General features: G+C 35.5%; 1 protein-coding gene across 2 annotated transcripts in view; it reads left to right on the forward strand.

Annotated features, from left to right (window-relative positions):
- Positions 1-18,788, forward strand: part of LOC126720390 (disease resistance protein RPV1-like) — an 80,523-nt gene extending 61,735 nt beyond the window's left edge. Inside the window, exons 7-8 of one of the 2 annotated variants that reach the window (XM_050422820.1) lie at positions 17,208-18,276; positions 18,476-18,788. The gene's annotated coding sequence lies outside the window, so the exon portion shown is untranslated. Of the gene's footprint in view, positions 1-17,207 lie in introns of both variants that reach the window. The other variant, XM_050422819.1, reaches the window with a different exon arrangement.
- Positions 18,789-19,839: the final 1,051 nt, after the last annotated feature.

A 19,839-nucleotide genomic window follows, 5' to 3' on the forward strand; every position in this document is an offset into this window, starting at 1 on the left:
GCCTTCCTGAGGACTTTAAAGAAAGGTAAACATTTATCTGTGGCTTTCGAAACAAACCTGTTCAAAGCGGCAACTCGTCCTGTGAGGGACTGGACTTCCTTGATACTCTTCGGTGGCTCCATGTTCAATATAGCCTGGATCTTATCCGGATTTGCTTCAATTCCCCTTTGCGAGACCATGAACCCCAGAAACTTTCCCGACGACACTCCGAATGCACACTTGCTTGGGTTCAACTTCATCTTATATCGCCGAAGTGTTTCAAAGGTTTCCTGTAGGTCATCTAGATGGCTTCCTTCGTCTATGCTCTTCACAAGCATGTCGTCGACATAAACCTCCACATTCCGTCCTATTTGTGGACGAAACATGTGATTCACTAACCTCTGATAAGTTGCCCCTGCGTTCTTCAAGCCGAAGGGCATTACTTTGTAGCAAAACAAGCCTTGGCTGGTAATGAAGGAAGTTTTCTCCTGATCAGCTTCATCCATCTTGATTTGATTGTATCCTGAGAAGGCATCCATAAAACTCAGCAACTGATGGCCAGCAGTAGAGTCCACCAATTGATCAATGCGTGGTAGAGGATAACTATCCTTGGGACATGCTTTGTTCAAGTCCGTGAAGTCTACGCACATTCTCCACTTTCCATTAGCTTTCTTCACCATCACCACATTGGCTAACCAATCCGGGTAATAGACTTCCTTGATGAACTTTGCTGTGGTCAGTTTTTGAACCTCTTCCTTGATTGCTTTGTCCCTCTCGGGAGCGAATACCCTCTTCTTCTGACGGATGGGCTTAAAAAAGGGGTATACATTCAACCGATGAGTGATCACACTTGGGTCAATTCCTGGCATGTCGTCATGACTCCATGCAAAAACGTCAATACTTTTTCTCAGGAACTGGATGAGGTCTTCTCTTGCCTTCTCCTTCATACATGTTCCAATTCTGGTAAATTTCTCTGGATCATCCTCTTGCAAGATAACATCTTCCAACACTTCCGTGGGCTCTGCAATAACTCTTCTTTCTTCGATGCTCATTGTCTGCACCTGTTCGTCCAAAGCCATCATGGCTAAGTAGCATTCTCTAGCTGCCAACTGATCTCCTTGTGCTTGTCCTATCCCGTACTCCGTAGGGAATTTGACTGATAGATGGTAGGTCGAAATTACCGCCTTCCAACTATTAAGAGTGGGCCTTCCAATAATGGCGTTGTATGAAGATGCACAATCTACCACAAGGAAATTGACTTCCTTGGTTATCTGCTGCGGGTACGACCCTACCACAACTGGTAATGTAATGGTACCCACAGGCTGCACCTTCATTCCTCCAAATCCTATCAGTGGCGAGCATACTGGACGAAGTTGATCTCGTCCAAGCCTCATCTGTTGGAAGGCGGGGTAATACAATATGTCTGCTGAACTTCCGTTGTCAACTAACACTCTCCTGGTTGTATAGTCTGCAATGAGCAGTGTAATGACGATCGCATCATCATGCGGGTGATGGATCCTCTCAGCATCTTCGTCGGTGAAGGAAATGGTTGGTTCGTCCATTGATCTCGTCCTTGGTGATCGTCCAGAGAGCTGGACGCTTTGTACTGCTTTGAGATACGTCTTCTTTGACTTGGAAGATTGCCCCGTCGAGTTCCCTCCAACGATAATCCTTATTTCTCCTAGTGGGGGCCGGGATGATTCCTCCATTTTGCCTTTCAGCTTCTCATCTGTACGATCCCTTCCAACAAAGTGCTTCAACTTTCCTTGTCTGATAAGGTTCTCTATTTGCTGTTTTAGGTCATAACACTCATCCGTGTCATGCCCATGGTCCCTGTGAAAGCGACAATATTTGTTCTTATTGCGCTTGTTGGGATCCCCTTTCATCTTCTCTGGCCATTTTAAAGCAGGATCGTCTTTGATTTGCATGAGCACCTGATTAAGTGGAGCATTCAGGGGCGTATAGTTCTGGCTTCTTCCCGAGGGACCTGTCTTCCTGCTATCTCGTTCCTTCCTATCTTCCGTCCGTCCCTTCTTTGGACGAGGGGCTTGTTCTGAGTGTCGAGCTGGGTGTGCTTCCATCCTTTCAGCTCTTTTCCTCTTCTTGGCTATGATTGCATCTTCTGCATTCATGAAGTTCTGAGCCGAATGGACGAGCTCGGCCATGGTTTGAGGCTCCTTCTCATATAACTTGTGGATAAATAAATCCGAATTAATCCCGTTATGGAAGGCTGCCAGTAGAAGCTTGTCGTCCACCTCGTCCACACTAAGGGCTTCTCTGTTGAAGCGAGTGATGAATGACCGCAGGCTTTCGTTCTCCCCTTGTTCTATGGTCAGTAAGCTGGACGAAGAGCGCTTGTGCCTCTGTCCCCCGATGAAATTGTTAACAAACAATTTGTTTAACTCTTCAAAAGAACTTACGGAACTTGGGGGGATTTTACTGAACCAAACTCGTGCCGGGCCTTTAAGGGTAGTAGGGAAGGCTCGACACATGATTTCATCAGGGACCCCTTGAAGGTGCATTGTTGTCTTGAATGTTGCAATGTGATCGAAGGGGTCACGCGTCCCATCATACGAGTCCAGGGAAGGTAGTTTGAACTTTGATGGTAGAGGGTGGCCATTGATGGAAGCCGTAAAAGGAGAGTCAGTCCTGTGGACCAAATCCTCTATTGGATTCGTTTTCCTCATGTTCTCCTTCATCTCCTCCATGACTTTTTTCATCTGGTCCATCTCCTCTTTCAAGTGGGGCACTGTCCGTGAAGTGGTGCCTCTAAACTGACTTCCAATCTCAGTATTCTGTGTGTCACCATGGCCTTGCGTCTGCCCTGCATGTTCCTCACGTGTCTGTCTCCTGTGAGTGATCTCCATCCTTAACTCCTGGTTTTGGCGAGTCAATTCCACCATTGCAGCCGCCATGGATTGCATATTCTGAACGGATGACGTCTGCATGACTGGTGTAGATTGGCGATCACGCTGAGGATCACTTGAAGCGCCTCTGCTTCCCTGACGGCCAGGACTAGTAGCCCTCGACCTGGTCCTGACCATCCTAACTCTTTTGTCGCGGAAAAGAAAGTCGCAAAACAACCTTCGCCTTCCCACAGACGGCGCCAACTGATAGTGGTCGAAATCAGTAAGGTAGAATGGCCTGGCTTCGGTGGGCTGTTCAAGCGGTTGATGGCCTGCAAGGAAGAGAATGCTATCAAAAGAGGAGACCGGAGAAGACCGGTCGAACCCCCTCCGATGGAGAAGTTAGATTTGTAGGAGAATAAGTTCCAAGTGTTTTGGAAATGTGTCTGAGAGAAAAGACTTACCTCTGTCGGGTCCAGACCGGTCTCTTATATAGGGAGCCAGGGGCGGTTATTTGTTCGATAACCTTCCCAGGTTTTGTGGAATCCAACAACTCCGGAGTAACCTCCCTCAACGGATATAAAATGGTAACTGCTAAATGGAGGTTAACTTATTCGAAGGGTTTGTCGAGATAGTTGAGGGTTGCTGAAAGTCTAAGTGTTGAGGTTTCGTCCGTCTGGTGTAGGGTGGTTTAGTCGTCCAAGGATATTTGAAGACTTCTCATGGACGAACCTCATGGACGATCTTTTCGTCCATGGGAGACTTAAACTTATGGAGTGGTGCTATTATTTAATGGACGTCTCTCCTTCTTCTGGGTTGACTCTTGGATCAATCTGCGCTGTAGGCTCTGGACGAACCCTTTGGACGAGCTGGAGATGGATTATTTTCCGCTTCTCTATCAGTATCTATAACAACACTTTAAAAATAAAGTATTAGATAGAGGTGTCCACAAGTCAGTACGAGTCAGGTTTGTATTCAACCAACACTTGACTTGATTTGATCAGGTGGACGGAAATCAACTCTTCATTGACTTGAGAGAAGCAGCATATCAGGTAGTTCGGTATCTTCATAGGTAGCAAGTGGTTCAATTAGGATAAGCAATGGTGGAGAAAGGGAAAGGACAAGCTTAATACATGGAAAATTTGGTGAGATCTCACTAGATCTAGCAGAGATCTTGTTAGATCTAGCAAATCTCCCAAAGTTGACTGAGTTCTGCATTAGAGTTGGTGGATCTTGCCAAATTTTTGGTTTTCATGGTTAGATCAGGTCAAGTCGGTTCTTGGAGAGAGGGAGACTCACCATAAATCGGTTATAAAGGGGCACAGTCGTTGTTGACCATTGGATCAGGTGCAGGTTGAGTCGGTTCTAGTTGGGTGGCTCAGGTTAGGTGGGTCAATAGACACCTATAGTTATAGTTATAGATTTTGGTAGGCCTTTGTGTGAGATGATAGATGAATTAAGAGTCATGTAATTATTATGATGTTTAGTTGTAACCCTAGTCTTATTGAAAAATGTATGTATGTGTGCAAAATGAGTTGTGTGGGGATTAACGAGACGAGTCTTGTCATGTAGTGAATGTTCAAATTTGGCTTGACACCAAAAGTAACATGTTCAAGTTTGGCTTAAGCTTGAATCAAGCCCACAAATAATGTTCAAGTTTGAGCTCATCAAAAAGTTTAAATGCTTAAGCTCAACTTGGCTCAGCTTAAATCATTTTTCAAGCCAAACTCAAGCTCTATATCACGCTTAAACTCGAGCTTAATAATATCAAACATTTGAACTTGAGATCTAACACAAGTACATTATTAAGTACATATCAAATTTATTATCTAGCTTACCTGGTTTGGATGAGTGGGTTCCAACTCCTAAGTAATTAAAGTCTTAGAAATATATGAGTTTATTTGTTAAGCTCATATCAAACTTATTACCAAGCCCATAAATGAGCCCAAGCCTAACTTATATTGTATTGAGCTCTAATGTTCATGATTTTTTCTTTTTGTTAAACAAGTCTAAAACTAAAACTCAAACTTGGCTTTTTTATAAACAAACAAACATGAATGCTCTGTTTGTTTTGTCGATAACATTTTCTAGAAAATGATTGAGTCATTTTTCAAAAAGTATTTTTTATAAAGCGATTTCATTTTCCTATATTTGGTAGCAACCTAAAATAAGTTGAAAAACAATCTCATAACTTCTCTTATTTAGCTTGTTGTGAGATGGAGTTGTTTTCCAAAAATATTTGGAAGAAAATAATCTCTAAAAATAAGCTATACTTTTTTTGTTGATTAAAGATAGTTTTCTATTAACTCAGTATTTCTGATGCTACCAAATGTTAGAAAATACAAAAAAATATCTTTATGCAAAGTTTTCCATTGAAACAAATAGATCGGAAGTTTTTATTGAACCAAGGCCGAGTGATTTTGAACGGCTTGGATCATTTAGAGCCCTAGGATTACACTATAAACCAAGTAAAGTGGTAAACTTGTACACCAAACAAAAAGTAAAGTGCTAAGAAACAAAATATATATGGATGAACAAAATTTGGTAACAAACTCAGTTAGAGTTTTAGGCTTCAACCCATAATAGGAAGATGATATGTGTGTTTATCATGTGCAATACAATATTGCATATGATAGGGACACATATCATCTTTTATTGTGTGTTGTAGCCCAAGGTTGCAATTAAGCTTGTAGCCAAATTGATTATATATATATATATATATTTAGAGAGTATGCCCAGCCTTTCCACAAAAATGACAAATCCACAAAGGTCTATCATGCTTCTTTTCCTTAGGGAGGTTGGGAATCTTGGGCTTAGACTCTTTAATATCAATCCTAATCTTCCTAAGAGTTGGAACAACTTCTATAGGTTTAACAACCTCTATCTTTGATGGCTTAGAAGAAGGAACAAAATTTGTAGAATGTTTTTCAGACACAGAGATGCTATCAACAAAACCTAGACCCGTTTTGTCTAAGGGAGACTTCTGAACACTCAACATGTGATCAAATTTAGAACTAGCAGACCTATTTATTTGTTCTCTAGCAACAAATAATTCTAGTTCTAGGTTCTTAATCTCATCAAACAACATCATATTTTCAGTCTTCATCTTATTAACCAGTTCATTAGCATCAAGCAAATTCAACAACAAGTTTTTCTTTTCAAGTTCAAGAGTGGCAATCTTCTTTAGCCTTAAGTCTACACTCATTACATCCTTTGCGGCAACCTTGCATAGCTTATTATAAGCTTTTTGCAAGTCAGCACACTTAGAGAGTTTCCCATTAGAAAGGTTCTCTTCAACCAAAATATTTTCATCAACTACAGCAGTAGCTGTGAAGGCAAAAAAGTTTCCATTTTCATCACTTCCAGATTCGTGATCAGAAACTTCACCATCACTAAGAGTTATAACCATAGCTTTACTCTTTGATTTCAAGAATGTTGGACATTCAGATTTCACATGACCATACCATTGACAACCAAAACATTGTTGACCTAAAGAATTATTAGAAGATTGGCCAACTTTTTCTTTTGATTTTTCAACATTATTGATTTTAGTTGGTTCATTTTTCTTAAAATTCTTAGGTTTATCATTGTTTCTACCTCTTGCCCTTCTGTTGTTATTTCTAAGAAAGTTTCTAAAGTTCTTGGCAAGATATGTAATCTTTGTAGAAGAGAGTTCATCATCAAATTCATTATCATCAACATCATCAACTGACTTAAGAGCCATTAATTTGGATTTGTTTGTTTTGGGTAGGTCTAACTCACAGGACTGAAGAGATCCTACAAACTCATCAACATGGATGGAGTCCACATCCTTACTTTCAGTAATGGTAGTTACTTTGGGTCTAAAGTCCTCAGTTAAGGATCTAAGTATCTTCCTAACAATCTTAGATTGATCGTAAATTTCACCCAAATTATATGCATAATTAACAATATCATTAAGTTTAGCATAAAATTCATCAAAACTTTCATCATCAGACATCCTAATGCTTTCAAATCTAGCAGTTAACTGCTGTAACTTGTTTATTTTAACTACCTTTGTGCTTTCATGCACAGTTTGGAGAATTTTCCAAGCAGTATGAGCAACCTGAACATTTTAGATTCTCCTAAACTCCTCCATAGAAATAGCATTAAAAATAGCGTTCATGACTTTGCTATTAAAAGTAGTTGTTTCTTTTTGGGACGTTGACCACTCACTAACAGGAGTAGTCGGTTTCTCCCATCTGTATTCAACGGAATTCTACACTCTCTCATCTATAGATTCAGGAAGGCTTTCGCCCTTACTTTCCAATAAGCATAGTTATTCCCATCAAAGTGAAGAGGGATCACAAAAGAGTGACCGTGTTCCATGACAACAGGGCTTAAGGATCAACTCTTAGATCAAGAGATCTAACACAAGAGCTAACCTGCTCTGATACCACTTGTTAAGTTTTTAGACCCCTTAACACAATATATTTAACCTAATATTAAGCCAAGTTGATTAACAAGTTTGTTAATTAAATCTAGGTTAAACCAATATGTGTAAAACAGATATAATGCGGAAAATAAAGAACACACAGATCTAATGACCCAGGAAAACCTAACCGGTAAAAAACCTGGGGAGGATTTAATTTAACTATCCTCAAGGTAAAATTAGATCCATTATGAAAGAATTGAAGTTTGTACAATAAGACTTAAACCACTAACATCCTATTACTATCTCATGTAGAAAACTTACCACCACGACCACATGACAGCTCCGAATCCATGGATTACTTCTTTTCTTAATCTCCAGCAACCACAAGTTTTCCTACTTGTGACTTTGAGATTCCACTCAAAGGTTTTAGATGTTCTTGAAAGTTCTTTATGCAGCAACTGAAGCAATCGTCAAGTTCTTGACGTGAATCTTGATTTTGATAACTCTATGTGTGTGTATGAAGGTAAACATCTCTCATATCTCACAAAAGATTCAACACATAACTCAACAAAGATTTCTAAAACGTAGCTAGGGTTTTTCCTTTTATACTTGGAGTGAAACACTTAACCCTACACGTCATATGGGCTTGGGCTAGTTTAATAATTCTACAGAAAATTATTGATGCATGTGTTTCGATCAATTGAGTCTAACTTTCGATCGATCGAGCCTTGCAGATTTTGAATAGTAATTCCTGTAATTACTCAATTTCAACTTTACATCAAACCAAACTTTGAGCAAGTCTAAACCTAGACTCTATGTTTTGATCATGGTTTGCCAACAAATACAAAGTGAAGTTCTAATACATTAGTTCCTAAAGTCTTAGAACCTAACATTTTTCAATGAAAGGGTTTGACAAACTTATGATGGCTTGGTTGGATCAGTGCATGCATGCATTCAACTAAAAAAATTTATGGGACTCTTCCGTGTAATTTATGGACATATAAGGAAACATATGAACGTGTTTTTGATTACGATCCTTCTATGATGCTTTGAAGTTTTTGAAGGTATGATGTCTATTTTGGAGTTAATGTTCATTGTTACATGTGTTAACATTGTCATTAACATTTGTCAACAAGTTATTGTATTTTGGAAAAAAAAAAAATGTTATTGTATAACCTAAATGTCAAAAATGTTAAATTAAAAAAGAAAACATAGAATATAATGTGACATGTCAAAACTTAGCTGGTAAAAAATCATTAAATAAAAACCAAAAAAAAGAAAAGAAAACAAACTTAACTTTTTTTTGGCAGTTGTGGATTCTAGTCAGCTGGTAACCTAGTTTAACTGGTAAGTGGTAAACACATCATTAACTAAAAACAAAATAAAAAGTAGCTTATTTGTTTATTTTGCTCATTAAATAATATATTAAGACCATTTTTTGATTTCGTTTTAAACAAATAAAATACCGAAAACTTAACTTAGACAAACCAAAAACTAGAATTTCCCTTGTGTTGGGAAAAACTTCTCAGACATACATTGGAAGTGCAGAGAAAAACATTCCATGTCCAGAGAAAAGTTGCAAGAGCTGAGAAAAACTTTCAGAGATACATCATACATAATGCATGCAAGTGTTTTTAGTACATGTTTTGCTAAAGCTCATTCTACGTTATATACACCCCAAGACTATTTCGACAGTAGAATATTCCCATTGTTAAGGAACATTTTGATAAATTAAACATGACATAAAAAATTGGCTTTCTGATCTTTTTCTTTTCATACTTTTTTAGTCATATTTCCTTTATCTTTTCTCTTATTTTATACCCACCCTTTTTTATCTCCTTCTCTTTTGTTTTTCTTCTTTTGTCTCTCTGCTTTATCTTTTTTCTTCTTTTTTGTCAGCCTCCTCATTCTTCTGTCTTTATTCCTTTAAAAAAAAAAAATTTATAATATATTCTTTCTCATTCTCTTTTTTCCTTTTTCTTTATCTCCCTCTCTCTTTCCTTTTTATCTTTTCTGTCCTTTTATTTATTTTATAATTTTACAGCCGCCTCCCTTTTGTCTCCTTCTCTCTTCTTTTTTAAAAAAAAAAAAAAAAAAATTTCTTTTCCTCCTCTTTCTTATCATAATTATTAATTAGTCATCTTTTTTTTTTTTTTAATGGTTCTCTTTTTTCTTACTTTTTTTTTCTCTCTACCACTACTTTTCTTTTAAGTGGAATCTACTTTTTACTTTGCTTCTTTCTATTTTTTAATCAATCTCCCTTCTCTTTTATTTTTCCTTTTTCTTCGATCACTCCTTTCCTCATCTTTTCTCTCTTATGAAAACTACTTTTTTTTCTTTTCTTTTTAAATGGAAAAAAAATTATAAGATACTTCTAGATTAAGATGATGCAGTGCTCCCTTTTTCATGGTAGATATCACCATAAATTTAATTAATGAAACCTACCATAAATGTTAGAGGATAGAGCGTTACATTACTGCACTTTGGGAGTATTTAATAATCACTTTTTTAACCTAATATTTTGCTCTCTTTCCTTCTTATTTACTTTAAATTACATTTTACAGTCTTCAAGTTTAAGTTATTTGTTATTTGATCCCGAAAGATTAATGCTTTTCAATTTCATCCTCTTCAAATCATATTCAATCTAACACTTCCATTCATTTCTATTACTTGAATTGCCGTTAGCCCTGCCAAATGATACCACCCTTACTAATTTCACAAAATAAATTTCCATCACTCTTAAATCTCTTCCACGAACAAACTCGTCCACAACAACCTACAAAATGATCAAACAAGTAGGGCCAACAAATTCTGTGTTTGAATAAAACACTGCTTGGAGAAATTCTAGGAGCAAACCTCAAGGAGAAAACACTCAACGGTTAGGTTTTTTGAAGTTCAGGCTCAAGAAACTTTGGTTCTTGCGAGGGTAGTGATACGGCTGCCTCTCACCTAATAAAAATGAGTGCAACAAGGGCGGCATTTATGTATGAGAAAGATAGGTTAAAAATGTGGTTCAACAAAGTATATATACTATTTTCAATAATCTTGCTTGAGCGAGGTCAAACAAACTTTCTATCTTGATTGTTCGAGCGAGTCTTCTGAAACTTGAATTCCTTAAGCAACTTCTTAACTCGACACATTATATAAAAAAAATTAACTATTGTGAATGCTATCCTCTTAGCTTAAGGCAAAGTCTAATCCTTATTAAAGAGGTAATGCATTCCTAGTCCAAGAGGGAATAGGAAAAAAGTCTTATAAATAGCAATGCTACAAAGAATTTGATGGCTTTTGGTCTAAGGGTCCTCCATATGGGGGGAGAGGGAAAATAGAGCATGAAATCAATAGAGAGAGAGAAAAAAAGGATTTTTGCTTGGGAGGAATGCAAGAGGAAAGTGAGAGCAAAATGTTGCCACCTTCGATGAGACAGCCAAAAGAGGAGAGAGTAAAGAGTTGCCGCTTTCGATGAGATTGCTAAGGAGGACAGAGCAAAGTGTTGCTACCTTCAAGACACAGAGAGTGTGTGAGAGTAAAGAAAAATAAAAGAGATTTTTCTTTAGCCGTGAGACATACACAAGAATTATTGTAATTGATTTGATAAATAGTGAAATTATTCGGAGTTTTTCCCGTGGTTTTTCCCTTCAAAGAGAAAGGGTTTTCCACGTAAATTTTGTGTTCTTGTGTGTGATTGTTGTTTTGGATTGCTAATATTATTTGGAACCAACAAGTGGTATCAAAGCTAAGGTTAGAGTAGAACTAGTGGCTGGAGAAGAAGGCAAGGCTTTAGGGATTGAAAAGTTTGCTGGAACAGACTTCAGATATTGGATTAACTCTATCAAGATTAGTTGCACACAATGTTGTGAAAGAAAAGACCACAGTGGTATCAGAGCTTGGTTGATTTAGTGGACGACTCTTTCTGTGAATTAAGATGGAAGAGAAGGAATTGCTTTGATTAAGGTGGAGCTATTCCAAGAGGAAACGAGGACTACTTGATTAAGGTGGAGCAATCCCAAAAGGAAAGAAGATAGTTGAGGAAAATTGATAGAATTTGAGGCAAGGTGGAGATTGTTGGGAAATTGCCTCAAATTCCATTTGTGACTTGGAAAGTCAATAAGGTTTCCTAGTTGAAGAAGGAAAAATTAATTTGGGCTTCCTTGTTGTAGAAAGAAAGACTATTCCTCGGTGTTTGATTGACATTACAAGCGCGAGTATGTTCCTATATTTAATGACTACATTTATGCCTTACAAGTTCTAATGGTTTTTCTCATAAAAAAAAAATTATAATGGCTTTTCTCATAAAAAGAAAAGATTTAATAGTTTTGTAATGACCAGTAGATTTTATTGTTAAACAACTGCTACCATGTGATGTCTGTCCTTTTTTATTTGTTATTTTTATGTTTTTCCAAATTATGGATATTTTTTCGTCATATCTTCTACTAAGGCAGTTAGCTATGGCTCAATACCAAAAATAAAATAACAAAATATTAGATTATTTTACCAAATAATTATGAGTTTTTCTAACATGTGGTTTAAAATTTTATTTAGAAGAAATTCATAATAATTTTGTTCAAGTATTAAGCGGGGTTTCTATAAGTTTGTGCCCCTCATCTAACTAGATTTTCCATGCAATTTTTTTGCAAAAACCTAAAACTAGTTTTCTAGAAAACAATAATTAGAAAAAAAAAAAAAAAATCCTAATCAAATTGTAGTTCTTAGACCTATAAATTACATTAGGCTTACTTTAAAAAAAAAAAAAAAAAAAAAAAAAACTTTAGCTGTAATGCTTAAACTAAACATCTTGAATTTAGTTCAGGCTCATATTTCAATTTCATAGTCTAATTATTTACATGTCTTGTATGCTTTGTGAATGACAGTTGTATGGAATTTGAATTTATCTAAGAAATTGTTGAAGAGATCTCAAATTCTAAATTAAATCGGATACCATTATTTGTTACTAAATACTCAGTTGGAATAAATTCTCGCGTAGAGGCCATAATATTGCAATTAGATATTGGGTCAAATGATGTTTGTATGTTAGGTATGTATGGCCCCATTGGAGTGGGAAAAACAACCCTCGTAAAAGCTGTTTATAACAAAAAATTTTACTGTTTTGAAAGAAGTTACTTTTTGGAAAATGTTAGAGAAAAGTCAAGGACATTTGATGGCATTATCCAAATACAAGACATGCTTCTTTGTGAGACCCTAGGGAATAGACAACTGAAGGTGTGTAGTGAATTGAAAGGAACCGTTGCGATAGAGAACAACTTCACAATAAAAGAATTCTTTTAATCCTTGATGATGTGGATAAATCAAACCAAATAGAAAGATTGATTGGAGGATGTGATTGGTCTGCTTTTGAAAGTTGAATCATTATAACAACAAGAAATAAACATTTGTTACATACTTTAAGAATATGTCATTCTACTTACATGGTTAACAAATTAGGTGATTATGAAGCTCTTGAACTATTTGGTATGCATGCCTTTCAAAAAAAAAAAAACCTGGGGAACATTATTCAGAACTTACTAATCAAGTTATATGTTATGCCAAGGGCATTCCATTAGCTCTATCAATAATTGGCGCCAATTTGCATGAAAGAAATGAAATGAAATGGAAAAGCACATTAGATAAGTATGAAAGGATTCCTGACAAAGATATTCAAAAAGTGCTCCAAGTAAGTTATCAAGGATTGGATGACACAGAACAAAATATTTTTCTTGATCTTGCATGTTTCTTCAAGGGTCATTTCAAGGATTATGTTGTGGATATACTAAATTCTTACGATCTATACCCAGTTATTGGTATTCAAAAACTTATTGATAAGTGTCTTATAAATGTTGATTGATTTAACAAATTATGGATGCATGACTTGCTACAACAAATGGGTAGAGAGATTGTCCGATAGGAATCACCACAAAAACCCGAACTATGTAGTAGACTTTGGTATTATGAGGAATCTTTTGAAGTACTAACGGAAAATAAAGTATAACTTGGTCTCATTCACCTTTTCCCTTTTCTTTATAGGGAAAATTTAATGGCTATTTTATTTTTGGTTTTTCCTTGATATAATTTCTTTCTTTACTTATGGAAGAAAATTCAAGTCTATTAACAAGGTTATAATTTAATAGGCATTATATTTTTAGTGAATTCTTTTTATGATGTAATTCACTAAATGTTTTGTCTAATCAGGGATCAAACAACATTCAAGGCATGATGATAGTCTTACCTGAACCAACAAAGTTGCAACTAGAAGCTAATTGTTTTGAAAAGATGAAAAATCTAAAGTTCCTTATGGTTGGTAATGTAGATATTTGCAGAGGTCTTGAATATCTCCCTAATGGATTAAGGGTGCTTAATTGGCTAGGGTTTTCTTTGTCCTCCTTACCATCCAATTTTCGTCCTCAAAAACTCATTGCACTCAACATGCCACAAAGTTAGATTATATTGGACAAGCTTTTCAAGGTATAGTAATTTGTTATTTATTTATAAATTATTATAACTTCATTAATCTGTATTTTAACATTTATTGAAGTTAAATTTTTTATTTTTTTTTCTACAAAGGTTAAAAAGTAGAAGCTTGACACATGAATTTTCATAATTGTCAACACATTAGGAAATTACCAGAATTTTCTATTTGTGTCAACTTCCAATTAGCATTTATGAATTGCAACGTCTTTGCCAAATCTTGCTTTATGGTAATGTCCAATTTTCAAAGGGCATGGGGATTGGTAGACATGCACCGTGCAATTCTTCAAAATATTGTTATCCAATGTTGAATTTTCTAAAAAAGTTCACTTCTTGTTTCACCCACTCAGAGAAAAGTAAAGATTTGAACCTACGAGAAAGCATTATCAGATTCAATAGATTGCGTTGGCTTCTAATTAGGGATTCCAAGTTCCTTAAAAAAATTCCAAAGCTTTTAGAAGGTATTAGAAGAATAGATGCAAAAAGTTGCATTTTGTTGAATTCAAATCATTAAGAAAATTAATCCTTCAGATACGTCTCCTTTTCTTAAAGTAATATAATAGAAACAATTTTGGTTACCTTTGTAAATACATTTAGTAGATTTGCTAAACTTCAATTTCTCAAAATTTCGAATTGCATGCATTTTGGAAGAAAGTTAGGACTTCCACAAGATATGAAATGTTCAAGTGTGAAAGGGAACGTATTAATGCATTTTCATTCACATTACAAATTATTGCATCAGATTGATTTCTCTTCCTGGGTCTCCAAGTTTGACATAATTAAGGATGAGTTCGTTCCCACTCTAGATGCGTAACTAATGATTGATTTTGGAGAGAGATATGACATTAGAGTACTAGGAAAGAAGATTCCAAAGTGGTTTAACCATCAAAGCATAGGGAGTTCCATATTATTCTGGGTTGGTCCTAAATTTCCCACATTTGCTCTTTGTGTTGTTTCTCATCTAGTTTCGTTGAAAGACAGTTATGCTAATAATGATAGCTACGGTTCTATTTGTGATGATATAATTGATTTGATTTGTGATCTCAGAATTTTCATCAATGGTCATAAGCGACCTTTCATTAAATCGGCGTTCTTTCAGTATTTGAAGTGTGATCATCTGTGGTTTTATGGTGAGCCTCATAGCTAGTTACAGAGGACATTTGGAGACTGGATGCAAGGTGATCAGAATCATGTGGAAATTTTAAGTAAAATTTCTCATTGGACAAGTAAATTTGGAAAATTTGCTCCTAAGATTGCGAGGATGGGGGGTGCATGTGGAATGCATTTGTTCTCCTCAGAATTCCGTTATCATCCAAGACAACTCTCAAAATGTTGATGACTCCAAAGACACTATGCTCACACCTTTACTACCTCCTTTCTCCACTTCTAGTGGTTCACATACGAATCTTGGGTGTTTCAGCAGACTTAGACTTAGACACAAGTTGGTTTGACTAAAATTTGGGTATTGACTCAGCAGATGGTAATGGGTTTGAGTTGGTTTCTTCTTCAGTATTCCATCTCTTTCTAAAAAGAAATATTTCTAGGTATTATTTTTACATTGCAACTATTTTCCATTGCGTCATCTTTATTTGATTTTTTAATGTTGTTGAATGCCAGAGTATGTCTCACTGTATTGCATTATTTGATTTGCATCTTTGGGGGACTTTGACAGTTCCCATTCTCTTTCTCTAAATTAATGAGGTTTTTCATATAGGGTAATAATTTAGAGAAAAAAAATGGGAAGTGACAAAGACCCCCAATTAGAAAGCAGGATTGATGGTCATATTGTTGTTGAATTCTATATCTTGTAATGTTAAAAGAGATTTCAATCTTATCCAAGAGAAAAGCATTTAATTTATCTAGTTAGTGGACAAGTAAAGTCCAAAGGCCTATACTTTTTTAGACTCACAAAGATCAACATCTTATTAGCCATTGTCAAGAGATTACTTGTAATGATTAGAATTATTGGTTTTATTAGTTGAGCACATTAGTTATGGGGTTTGGAGGGGCTCAGTGGTATTAGTTCTGAAAAAGATAGCTTGAGTGAATGTTGGTGCGAAGTAAAAGTTTAATTGATGGAATGGTCACGGTTCCATTGATTATATGGTCCACCCATAAAGTCATTGTCTTGTTAAATTTGGTACAATTTCAAAGTCTTTTAAGGGTTAAACATTTTTCTAAAGTGGTATGGTATGCAGGATTTGGCAGAACTAAGAATTTCACTAGGAGTGACTTAAAATCTTAGGAATCTATTTTTCTCCCTTCAAAATGGTGAAAATCATGGTTCTTATTTTATTTGAATATTTATGATTTTAATGGTTTTAAACGCAGTTGAATAAGAACCGTATTTTCTACAAGGTCAAAGTTTTATACTGCATAAACCGTACAATACCGAGTGCCCAAGTTGGAGTAACTTTGTATCGACATAGGCCCTTAGTAGCAAATAGCTGCTCATGTTTGTGTGGAGCTCAAACCCGTTGCCAATGTTTAAAGGAGGTGGGCTCCATGCATTCAGTGGGTGCATCTTCAATGCAGTCAAGCAATTTAGACAGTTTAATGAGGGACAAGCCAGTTATTGCTGACTTGAACATCACTAGTGTTTCAGAGATACAAGATACACCAAAAAAAAAGCCCAATGTCACCCTCCAAAAACGCAGTGCATAATGACTCATATTTAACAGAACGTCAACCTCCTCTAGTCCATAATGACATTGAGCACCTTTCTTTGCCATCCGATTCAGGGGTTCCAATGGATGTGACAAATGGGTCTGATTTTGGTTTGGAGTTGGACTTAACCGTTGGTCATGGGTTTAACTTGGGTTCTTCTTCATTGGTCTATCCATCTGTAAACGATGATTTTGACTTTAATCCATATCCACAGTTGAAGAAAATGAAAGCATCTTAGTTTGATCAAATTCCTGAGAAACATGGCAAGGTACTGTTATTACATTGAAACTGATTTCTTTTGAGATGTTGAATGCTAGTGTATGTCTCCCTCTTTAGTTGTATTGTTTGATTTGCGTTTTTGTCACCTCTCACTCTCTTTCACTAAATTAACACACTCATTAATAAATAGGTACAACTTGAAGGATATAATAATGCAAAAAAAGAACAGAACCAATGAAAGAAATTAGCAATTTGATCTGTTGCTTTTAATGGCCAATAAGTTTCCAAAATGCTTCTAGAAAAAAGCAATAAGTTGTGCAACTTAATGGACAAGTGAGGATAAAATGAATATGATATTTTATATTGATGATGATCAACATCTACTTGGTCATACACAAGAGATTACTTGTATTGAGTTGGATTTATTGGCATAATTAGTTAAGCATATTTTCTATGGGATTTTGAAGGGGGCAGAGTGGTGCTTGTTTGGCAACTGAGGCTTGCCAAATTTGGTAGAAGTGAGCATTTAACTAGGGATAACTTAAAATTTTAGGAATATATTTTTCTCCCTTCAAAAATGGAGGAAAATAATGGTTCTTATTTTCTGACTATTTTATGATTTGAATTGTCTTAACATGCAGATGAATTGGATGATTGTGATTGTAATGGGTTTCAATTTTTCTTGCCTTAAGGCTATGATCACCTGCCTAGACTTCTGCATGGTAGAGAGCCATTTTCCAATGTAGCAGTTCCTTGACATCTGATTCAAGACTTCTAATGGATATACCAAATTGAACTATTATTACATTGAAACTATTTCCTTTGCATCATCTTCATTTGATTTATTATGCCAGAGAATGTCTCCCTTTTTTGCATTGTTTGATTTGCATATTTGGGGGTCTTTTTCACTTCCTATTCTCATTCGCTAAATTAATGGGCTCTTTCATGTGGGAACTAATTCAGTTTGAAAGGACATTTATGCAAAGAAAAAGTAGAATTGATGGTCATTTTATTTGTTTTTGAATTTAGTTTCTTGTAAATTTGTAATGGCAAAGGAACCTTCAAAATTATTTGAGAAAAAGCATTAAATTGTCTAGTTAATGGACCAGAAAGTCAGAAGGCCTATGCTTTTTCAGACTCACAAAGATACACATCTAATTGGCCATTGCGAAGAGATTACTTGTAATGATTAGAATTGTTGGTTTTAATTAGTTTAGCATATTCTTATGGTGTTTTGAAAGGGCTGTGGTATTAGTTCTGAAATAAATAACACAAGTGAATGTTGCTTGAAATTTAAGTTTTGATGAATGGAATTCTCATGGTGCCATAAATTTTCAGCTAGAAGACTCAGTTAAACCACAATGCATTGTGTATTATGGAGAATATATAACATATAGATTCAACCAACCGAAAAGAAAAATTTAGAAGTCGGAGCAAGAGTGAATGCTTGAGCTTAAATTTTTGGTTTCTATATTCAACTGATAAAGTCATTGCTTGTTAAATTTGGTGCAATTTTAAAGTCGTTTGAGAGCAAAACAATTTTACAAAGTGTTCAGGTTTGGCGGATTTGGCAGAACTAAATATTTAACTAGGAGTGATTTAAACTTAGGAATAGATTTAACTAGAATACAATTTCACTTTATATACAATATGCAGGAACATCTTGAAGAATATGTTAGACCTAACACAAGAAGAGCAATCTTGTATCAAGTAAGAAATGTTAAAGCTTATCACTTCTCAATTGCGTTCCTTTAACTATTTGTTGTAATTTTTTTGAAAACATCACATAGAAGTATTGAGGTTAAACATAGAATTGGATTTTCTATTAACAGAAAATCATTCTCGATTAATTGTTCATAGACTTTACATTAAGATGTCCCTAACTTGACCTACAACCTGTGGGCTATAGGAATATGTAAAAGGTATATTAGCAACCGGAATGCAGTCTAACTATGGTTTTGAGGTTCAACTTGATGCTTGTTGGACCCATAAAATGACACGAACAAAAATTGAACTGATCCGTTTGGCAATTTCTTGTTTCAGTCATTCATGGCAGGGGTGCAGGCATATATTCTTGTATTAGTGAAATAGTGCTTGGTCACAAAATCTTTTTTCACCTCTTTTTCTTATTGCAATTGAGCATAGTTGTTATGTTCTGTGATATGTATCAAGATAATATTCTTTTGGAACACCCCCAGAAAAAAACCCCTTATTTTATTTTACAGATTTTCTTGCCCTGCCTAACTTAGGCTTCTAGGAAGGGGTGCCCTATCTCAGATCCAATTTTTTTCATCCTGATTTATTCCCTTTTATATGTTCTTGTTATGAGGCTTTAATTATTTTTATTTGAAAATGAATTTGTAATCATGTTAGCAAGTTAGTGATAAGGAAGGTGGTGGAGCTCTGTCTTAGATCCATTTGTAATCTTGCATTAGGTTAACATGCAGTTGTATCCGCTTCTATTAACTATTTGTACCCAAAACAAATCTTTGTTCTTTTGCAATAGCTATGTGATATCCTCTTCATTCCTATTTCTTGTAGTTCAATATTAGGCTAGACATGATCATAATTAGAATATCTTTTTTGTGTGCTAATTACCTTTGATTCTGTGCCCAAATCGAGTGCATCTTTTTTTGCATTAAATTATATTTGGGTTTTAAGTAGTTCTCAATATAATGCTATTTTTGCAACGTCAAGATTCTTATTTCAATTCAGATCTGGCAAGGATTATTAGCACATGATTTACCAAATTTTTTTAAAAGGCTTATTTGCTTAGAAGGATATTATTAGAGTTGCACACAATATTCTTGTACTTTTGTCATTCTGGTGTAACTAAGAATGAAACACAGCTTCTGTGACATTAAGTGCACAAATATAGACATTTATTTCATTTATTTCTTAATATATGTGTAGGGTTAAGATAGCTTGACCCCGGTTAATTATTCAATTACCCAAATTGATTAATTAGATTCAATTTGCATGCAAAATGTGAAGGCACCAACAAACACCAAAATACTAAGTGCATCGGAAAATAAATTAAACACGGTGATTTGTTGACAAATGGGGAAAACCTTGCAAAGCAAAAACTCCATTGGGTGATTTTAAGGTTACCGTTTCCAAGAATCCACCAAACAGTAATCAAGCGGTTACAAGTATAAGGAATCTTACTAACTACTCTTAGCCTATCTTGAAATACCAACTTACAATTGAACCTTTACTCCAATATCCAATTGGACTTGATCTTGTAGTAGCCTTCTTTCCCTTAATGCACAA

The sequence above is a fragment of the Quercus robur genome, chromosome 4, assembly GCF_932294415.1.
Source record: "Quercus robur chromosome 4, dhQueRobu3.1, whole genome shotgun sequence".
Taxonomy (NCBI): domain Eukaryota; kingdom Viridiplantae; phylum Streptophyta; class Magnoliopsida; order Fagales; family Fagaceae; genus Quercus; species Quercus robur.